The sequence below is a fragment of the Cryptomeria japonica genome, chromosome 6, assembly GCF_030272615.1.
Source record: "Cryptomeria japonica chromosome 6, Sugi_1.0, whole genome shotgun sequence".
Classification (NCBI taxonomy): domain Eukaryota; kingdom Viridiplantae; phylum Streptophyta; class Pinopsida; order Cupressales; family Cupressaceae; genus Cryptomeria; species Cryptomeria japonica.
Window position 1 is genome coordinate 485458295 of NC_081410.1, and position 10491 is coordinate 485468785.

Below are 10491 nucleotides of genomic sequence, written 5' to 3' on the forward strand. Positions count from 1 at the left end.
GACAAGGGTAAAATTATAATCATCAAGCATTCAAGTGTTCAAGCATTGAAGTATTCTTCATCAAGCATCCCTAGAGGTCTTCAAGGTTGCATTCTTCATTCATCAATTGTGGAGCAACATTACATCATTCATATGTGCAAGCATATGTGTGTGATTAGGGTTTTGGCATGCTCATGTTTTCATACAACATATGTGATTACATTCAAGAAGCAAAGTATCATTTGTTAGATAGCTCAAATAACCGGAAGACAACTGAGAGGGGGGGGGTGAATCAGTTGTCATAGATTATCGGAACCATTAGCAGTTTAAAACTTTAATACTAGAACCCAAAACATTGATATGAGAATAGCAGTTAAACCAATTAAGCACAAAAAATAATCACAAAATAAATACCATCCACATGACACCAAGATTTATACGTGGAAAACCCGGTAAAGGGAAAAACCATGGTGGGAAGCCTACCCACAGTCAGATAATACTTCTGCATTAAGTATGTGAATTACAATTGAGGGGCCTACACTTGCAGGAAGGCCAATAGCCTAGAGTGCATTGCTCATCACAAAAGGAGCCTCACTAACTACTCAGAAATCCAAACTACAATCCAGAGAAGTGTTGAACTACAAAAGATAGCATCTCCTATGCCCGAGTATAGTTCTAGTTAAGCTCAATACTAGAGGACTAAATCCTCTTACATACACCCAATTCAATCTCCAATGATCGACCAACTCCTCTACCTGAATGATATTACATTATTCACACATTGCATTCCTTGGCCATGAGCTCTAACATAACCATGATGATCTACAATAAGATCTTACATCTATATATACAAACCCTTGACCATAAACAATCAAATTGACCACCAGACAATAAACCAATTACATAATTACAAACCATGTCGGCCTTAGACCAAACAAATAATATCCAACACATAAGACATCCTGAAAATACATCAAGATGTCCAATCCACACGTTACATTAGAGTCAATCCATAACCTAGATCAACCGGGACCTAATATAGGTCCACACGCTACAACAATGATCTCCATCTACCAAGTCTCGAACATGATCACCAACAACATCCTGAAACTCCACCAAAAGCTGCACCAACACCACTTATGCAATTCATCAAAGATCTTCATCAAAATATTTTCTGGTGAAACCCTCGTCGGAACCAGAAGCTAAGCTTCCATGCAAATAGGATAGCCTCCAATCACCAGAACAAAACCAACTGACCAAATATGAGCATGAGTATCATGAACAAGCCAATTCCATTACTAAACTATACCAGAGACTACTAGATCATGATGGATCCAAGTCAACCAGAAACCACTCAACCTACCAAGACCAAAAGGGTGTCGGTAAAGCATCCAAACAACTAGTGTTGGCATCAATGACAAAACATCAATGCAACACATAATCAATTCCACTAAATGGCCAACAATTTTCCCCTTTGGCATTGATGGCAACACTAGATGTGAAAAATATCTAAGTACCAAGAAATGCCAAACAAGTCTCCCCCAATGGAACACAGCCAATAATCTCCCACATACAACTTCGAATGTCAATATCTCTCCCCCTATGACTTTTTCTTTTTCTTCCTCTGTCATTTTCACATTAATATCTCTCCCCCTTTGACATCAATGCCAAAAGTCTGACAAAAATATCAAAGCAAGAACATAAACCACTGAATCACAAAGTTGACTACTCCCCCTGAGTAGTAGCATCCCACATTAGTGCCATAATGAATAGTTTCTCTGATAATGCATGTCGGACTGATGCCAAACTGCATCAATCAAGTCTCTATCAGAGGGGCAAAAACTCCCAATCTGTCTCTTAGGTACTCAAATGATTCTTTGGGTAAAGTTTTAGTGAAAATATCTACAGTCTACTCATTAGTGTTCAGATAAACTAGTCTAACTTCATTTTCTTTCATGTTTTCCTTCAAAAAGTTATACTTTATAGATATGTGCTTTGTTTTAGAATGAAATACCGGATTCTTTAATATATCAATAGCAGCAGAGTTATCACAGTGAATAACTACCAGTGCATCACAATCTACCTTTATATCCTTCAGTATTTGCTTCATCCATAGAACTTGTGTACAGTTAGTAGCAACACCAACATACTCAACTTCAACAGTAGATAAAGAAGTACATGACTATTTCTTGTTGATCCATGAAACCAACTTCTTTCTAGGAAAGAAAGCTCCATCGGAAGTACTTTTCTGGTCATCAACATCTCCATCCAATCAACATCTGTATATGCACATACAGTAAAGTTATCATCCTTAGGGTACCACAAACCATATTCTGATGTACCTTGCAAGTATCTAAAAATACTTTTCACCACAATCTCATGATTTTCTCTAGGATCACTGTAAAATATTGAAACAATACAAACAACATTCATAATTTCAGGCCTAGTCTGAGTCAAATAAAGAAAAACTCCAATCATAGATTTTATCTTGTAGGATTTATCTGTGCATAAACATTTTTTCTTGTCAATTTCTCACTTGTAAGTATAGGAGTACTTACTGATTTAAAATCTCCCATACCAAATTTCTTCAACAATTCCTTACCATATTTTGTTTGACAGATGAAAATACCTTTGTCAGTCTGAGTAATTTACAAACCTAAGAAAAATTTCATCTCACCAATCATAGATGGTGCAGGAGCACCTAGTTGAGCAAAACTCTCATTTTTGAGTATTTAATGCTTTAATGTTTGTAAAGTCTTGTGTTAGGTTAATTATGTTATTTTATGTTGTTTTGGGTCAGGTTTAGTGGTTTTGATCTCATTTTGGGCTCTAGAGATCAAGTTGTGCCTTTTAGGCCTTAAGTTGACAATTTTTGGCAAAAATGTGCAAAATTGCCAAAAATAGTTTTCTAGTGCTTTCCAAAACATTGGAACATGTTTGTTAGGTGTTTTTAGGCATTTCTAAGTGGTTTAGACAAGTTGATAAGGTTAGGTTATGAAAAATGCATCTTGGAGCAAGAAAAGTTGTCATTTTTGGGTTTTTCTTGCTAATTGAAGTTATGAAAGCCTCATGTCCATACTAAGGCTTGATAACCAATTGGAAAAACTATAAAAGGCCTCCCTTTACCTTGGAAAGGGTTGGTGATTGTTAAAACAAAAGGTTCTTCAATAAAATCAAAAAATAATGGCTTTATGACTAGTTTTTGTATCTTTTAGAGCAATGGTCCGTACTGTACCTTCTTAATCCATATTGTACCTTTGGGAAAGTGTTCATGGTATTTTTTTAATTCTTTTTAGTTGATTGTGACATTGGTTTCTTCAAAAAGTTTGATTTTACAAAATTATTTTTAAAACTGGGTGCTTGCTGCCCTGTCAAGGGTTTGAAGCTCCAAAATGACTCCACTTGACTAATCCATGCTTGGGATCCCACAATATGGATTCAGTCAAGTTTTCACTCATGTATATACTGTACATATTCTTTATTTTAATTCAAAATGGTGGTTGGAAGAAGGACTTGAGTGAATACTAGGCAAGTATTGATTACTCGGCTAGTAGTGTGTTTAAAACTCAAGATTTGCACCCAAAGTCTAATTTGGGGTGTGCAAATACATGGGGCAGAGGTATGGAAATATGGAAAATGGTGTGTAAGATAAAATTTCCTCATTGGTTGAGCTTGATCCAATCAAAATTTATCATTTTGTAAGCAAACAATGAGTTCACTGTTTTTATGAGTTGTATTTGACTAAATGCTCATGGAATGCCTTAAGAGCATAATCCAAGCCTTGAATCATGAATACATTGTAATAGGAGGTTTGATAAATGTTTTAAGACCTCATTGAGACTTTTTACAAGTTAATATTTCTTGTGTAACAGGTCCAAAGAGTGCAGCAGCAGTCTGACTGGTAAAGGGCAGCAAATTGACAGTCTTAATGACATTTCTCTCCATTTTCAGTTGCTTGCCAAGTGTTTGCTAAAATTATTGTATGGAAAGGGTATTGGAAGCTCTAAATTTCTATGGAAAATGTCTCCAAGTAGTATGGGAGGATGAAACAAGTTTGATGGAGTGAATCCATGGTGGAAGCACCCAAACCCTCTTGAAAACCCTTGTTTTGAGGCTACAAAATAGGACAGTCATAAATTGACCTTCCCAAGACCTCTCTTGGAGCTAATTCATGATTTTGGCCAAAAGGGTACTCAAAAATATTCACCTTTTTCAAATATTCCAAGTTGGGAGTGAGTAATGAGCAAAATAGTGTTTCAGGAGGGCTAAAAAGGGCTCTTTCCTTGTGGCCCTGTTTTGGGAAAAACTAAGAATCCAATTGGAGTAAGGTTTGGTGACCTTGTAAAACCATTTTAAATCAGTCCAAATCAACCTTGGAAACCTCATTAAGCCCTCAGAACACCAGTTTAGACATTTGCGGGTTTGGACTTAGAATAGTGGATTTGAGTAACTTGAAGAAGCAAACTAGACAATGTTGCATAACACACAAATGGCAGTTTTTGAAAGAATGCTCAAACCCAATTGTAAGGAGGAATTGGGGGTTTGTGAAACATTAGGAGAACAATCCTAAATAGTGTGATAAGTGGCAGATGGAGCCTTGGATAGTGCATAGCCTAAATTGGTGGTTTGATCCTTTGGTGGTGTATTTGAACAAGCAAATGACTATGAGTCTAAAACCAAGTTTGACTAACAAACCTTGAACAAAACTTTTCTGCCCCCACATGTTCATGTTTTATTTGCTAATATGCATTTGGAAATAGCAAGTTGGATGCCAAGAGCAGGGGTTGAGTAAGTATAGTTGGAAGGGTTAAGTATTTTGAGTGGTTTTGTGCATGGGCAAGAGACATCACCTAGAAGGGAGTTTGTTGGGCAAGCCAACCATTGAGAATTTTACATGAAAACAATAGGACAGATTGGATATTCAAACACAATAGACTCTACAAGTCCTTAGCCAATAAATTGATCATTTTGAGTAACTAGCCTTGTGAGTGCTTACCTACCAAGCTCCCTATCAATAGACATCTCAAATTATTTCTCCACATTCTTAGAAAATTCTATGCATAACTTATCTTCACCTCCAAAAATAATGTCATCAATAAATACTGCAATAATTAGTATATCATCATCAGTGATTTTATAATATAAATTATTGTCAGTACTGCCCTTAGTAAAACCAAGCTTTAAAAGATATTTATCCAACCTTGCATACCAAGCTCTAGGTGCTTGTTTCAATCCATATAAATCTTTCCTCAACCTACAAACCATATTTGTATCATCTAATAGTGAAAAATGATTAGGTTTCTCAATATAAACTTCCTCATCAAGATCCCCATTCAAAAATTCACATTTAACATCCATCTAATAAACCTTGTAGTTTTTATAAGCAACATAGGCAAGAAATAATCTTATAGCTTCAATCCTAGCTATAGGTGCAAAAGTCTCTCCATAATCAATTCCTTCCTTCTGAGAATATCCTTTACAAACCAATGTATCCTTATTCCTTATAACTTGACCATCCTCATTCAATTTATTCTTAAAAAACCCTTTAGTTTCAATAACATTTTTATTTTTAGGTCAGGGAACCAAGGTCCATGTGTTATTTTTCTCAATCTGATGTAATTCTTCTTCCATAGCTTTCAACCAATATTCATCTTTACATGCCTCAATTACTAATACCAGTTCAACTTGTGAAATTAAATGTACCTCATGAGCTACCAGTCTTCTTCTTGTCATCACTCCATTGCTCTTATCTCCAATGATATGATCTTCTGAATGATTCAATCTCACATACCTAGGAGTCTTCTGACTTTCTGTTCCTCTTCCATGTTCTTCAGTTACTGTAGAATTCTTTGATATTCCCAGAGTAACTGATTCAACACTCTATTTTGGCAAAGGTTCTACTAGTTCAAATATAATCATTTCCACTTCTAGTTCCTTCTCATAAACTCTTATTTAACTTTTGTTCAGCTCATCTACTTTGGCATTAGCACTCTCCACAATTCTCTGCAATCTCTTGTTATAACATTATATACTTTTCTTTCATTAGAATAACCAAGAAAAATGCCTTCATCACATCTAGAATCAAATTTCCCAATGATATCACCTCTCCTGATATAACATTTACTACCAAAAATTCTAAAATACTTAACTATAGGTGTATTGCCAAACCATAACTCATAAGGTGTCTTACCGGTTTCTCCTTTGATATGTACTCTATTGAATGTATAAACCGTTGTGCCTACTACTTCTCTCTAGTAGATATGAGGTAGACTAGCTTCCATCATCATTGTTCTAGCAGCATCCAAGATATTTTTGTTCTTCCTTTCCTCAACTCCATTCTGCTAAGGTGTCCGGGGAGCAGAAAATTGTCTTCTTATACTATGCTTCTCACAAAAGTTATTAAACTCATCGGATGTGAATTCTCCACCATGATCTGACCTCAAACATTTAATCTTCAAGCTTGTCTCAATTTCCACTTTAGCCTTAAAGATCTTAAACTTTTTAAATGCTTCAGATTTTTCTTTTAGAAAAGTAACCCACATCATTCTAGAATAATCATCAATGATTAGCATGAAATATCTATCACCTTGAAAACTTTTAACTCTAGCAGGGCCACACAAATCAGTATGAATAAGATCAAGAACATCATTTGATTTATCTTGTATACTCCAAAAAGAGGTTTTGGCCTATTTACCCATTTGACATTCTTTACATACCAGATTATAGGGCTTCATAATCTTAGGTATATCCCTAATTGCCTTAGTTGAACTGATTTTTACAATGCAATCAAAATTCACATGACATGGCCTTTTATGCCATAGCCAACTCTCATCAATCTGTGTAATAAAACATGTCTTCCCACCAGAGTTCAAATGAAATATATTACCTTTTGTCTATGTACGAGTTGCAATCTCCAATCTAGATTTGTTAATGATTTTGCATTTTCCATCCTTGAACTGTAATTGAAATCCCTTATCTACCAATTGTCCTACACTCAAAACATCATACCTTAAACCTTCAACATAATAAACATTATCAATATTATTCTTACCATCCAATGATATAGTTCCTTTTCCTTTGATCATACATGCTTTGTCATCTCCAAATCTAACTAGACCGCCATCAAATTCTTGAAAAGATATAAACTTCCCTTTATCTCCTGTCATATGATTTGAACAACTGCTGTCAGTTAATCACATTATTTGTTGATCAGAAAGAGAACACAAGAGGGCTTCTCTTTCTCTACAATCATTCTAAAGCTCCTTGTCCAGATTTTCTAGAGAAGGATTGTCAGATCCCGAATTATAAGGTGTGACACCATTCTATTTGATCTCCCAAATCTCCTTGCCAAGACATCTTAGATGAGTCTCCATTTGAATCTTCCATATTGTGTAATTTTTTCCATCAAGCGTCATAATACCCCTCCAAAAGATAGCTCTAGAAGAACTGGATGAACTTGAACTGTTAGTCACCACAGGATCTTACTCAAGCGGTTAAGCTTTCTGCAGAGAGCACCAAAGCTCTCATACCAATTGTTAGACAGTTCAAATAACCAGAAGACAACTCAGAGGGAGGGGGGGGGGGGGCTGAATCAGTTGTCACAGATTACTAGAACCATTAGTAGTTTAAAACTTTAAAATTGAAACCCAAAACATTAATACCGAAATAGTAAAACCAATTAAGCATAAAAAAAAATCACAAAATAAATACCATCTACATGACACCAATATTTGTATGTGGAAAACCTCATAAAGGGAAAAACTATAGTGGGAAGCCTACCCACAATCAGATAATACTTTTGCAGTAAGTATGTGAATTGTAATTAAGGGGCTTGCACTTGCAGGAAGGCCAACAGCCTAGAGTGCACTACTCATCACAAAAGGACTCTCACTGACTACATAGAAATCCATACTACAATTTGGAGAAGTGTTGAACTGCAAAAGATAGCATCTCCTATGCTTGAGTACAATTCTAGTTAAGCTCAATACCGGAGGACTAAATCCTCTTACATACACCCAATTCGATCTCCAATGATCAACCAACTCCTCTACTTGAATGATATTGAATTATTTGTACATTACATTCCTTGACCATGACCTCTAAAATAACCATGATGATCTACAATGAGATCTTACATCTATATATACAAACCCTCGACCATAAACAATTAGGTCGGCCAACAATTAATAAACCATTTACATAATTACAAACCATGTTGGTCTTAGACCAAATAAATATTATCCAACACATAAGACATCCTGTAAATACATCGAGAGGTCCAATCCACATGTTACATTAAAGGCAGTCCATAACCTAGATCAACTGTGACCCGGTATAGGTCCACACACTATAGAAATGATCTCCATCTACCATGTTGCGAACATGATCACCAAAAGCATCCTAAAAGTCCACCAAAAGCTACACCAACACCACTTATACAATTCATCAAAGATCTTCATCAAAAGCTTTGCCGATGAAACCCTCACCGGAACTAGAAGCCAAGCTTCCAAGCAAACAAGATAGTATCCAATCACCAAACCAAAACCAACTAACCAAATATGAGCATTAGTATCATGAACAAGCCAATTCCATCACCAAACTATACTGAAGCCCACTGGATCATGTCAGATCCAAGTCAACTAGAAACCACTCAACCTATCAGAATGAAATGGGTGCCAATAAAGCATCCAAATAGCTAGTGTTGGCATCAATGACGAAACATAAATGCAACACATAATCAATTCCACTAAATAGCCAACATCATTATTAGTCATTGAAAATCTTAGGTATATCCTATTAGCAAGAGACACTGTATAGATCATTCGGTGTTGTCTTTGATGGCAACCGAAGTCAGATATTCCATCTCTATAGTGTGATTTTATCCTATCAAAATTCAAAATGAAGATTTTGTTAAGTCTGATGAGTTACAATGGTGCATCTGGTAGAATGTAATATTTTGGTTGGCATTTCATTTATGTTGAATATTTTGTGTTGCGGAGCTAGAGGAAGATAGTTAGATGTCTGAAGTACCTTATGTTGGATAATGTTGGCATATGGGGAGATTATTGGATATTGTTAGCATATGGTGAACTGGTATGTTGATATGATGATAATGTATGTTGTCATTGATGTCAATAAAGTTCAAGTGAACTGGTATGAAGAGGTATGAGGAGATGCAGTGAGCTAGTGTCAGGGTCTCACTAAGTGTGACTACCGGTTGTCAGTCTCAGCTCTATGGTTATCGGTTTGGTGATCTAGCTTGTGCGATGAAACTGGGGATACTCTATGATGAGTTAGCTAAGAGATATGAATGAGATCAAGGTACCACATCATCCTTGTGCGCATGAAGGATTGAGATACAAGAAGATTGACTGCGTTTGAAGTCTACCTCGAGAATGATCATTCTTCTTAGTGGTATTAGAAGAAAGCATGATGGGTTACTGATTCCCATGAGTGGTGACGAATGAACAATGCAAATTATCTTGTGATCTGTTTGAAATTGTAATACTCTATGCAATGTGTTTGGACAGTCAGGATTGGACCACCTATGTTGTAAACCTAAGATGCTTAGGGTTTAGGGTTTATGCTACCGCCCCATTTGTTGTCTATAAGGTCGATGATGTTTGTTATTGTAAAGTTGTTAGCAAATGATTATGTGTGTATCTGAGTGATGAGATACTTGCCAAACCAGTAAGAGGAAAACTGTAGAGTGATTGCAGAGTAGAGAAAATGAAAAGGATCTACCTTGGCTTATAGTGTTGTTATCAGATCAGAAGTTTTACCTGTTGTCTTCTAATCATTTCAATAGATGGAGAATCCCTTTACCAGGTAGCTTTAGTAGGCTTATTGTAAAACCTATAACGAGGCGACTCAAGATCATTGAGCTCTTCAAATCCTCTAGCAAGGTAACCTTTAACAGGGTATATAGCCATCTCTTAACCGGGTGATCTCTAACAGGCTCGGTTCTTAATAGAACCTTATTGTAAATTATTTAACCGGACTAGGCTCCTAACAAGGAAAGCTTCAAAATAGTTCAAAAACAAGCTTGTGGGTATTCATCTCCACCGTGGTTTTTCCCATTTGGGTTTCCACGTGAAAAATCTATGTGTTATGCATTTTTCATGTGATGTTTATGAAGTATTTGGTTGAAAGATTATGCAAGCAGGGTTAATAGGTTATGGTATTACTAGTATACCACATGCATATGTTTATGGGTGAAGTTGATATCAAGTATTGATCATATTTGAAGTGTTAAGACTTATCAGTTTATGGTATCTGATGTCTTACTGTGTTTAACCAGTATTGCCATGGTTAAGTTCAGTAATGGTGACAACCAGTTGGTATTGCATTAACTAGATAAGTTGTTGAGAGAGTTTTTGCCTATACTGATTCACCCCCCCCCTCTCAGTACCGGTTGGGGTATCTATTGTTCATCATTATTCATCAATTGGTATCAGAGCACCTCGAGGTCCTCGGTGATATAAGCTTAATTGCTTGAGGCAAAAGATCCTA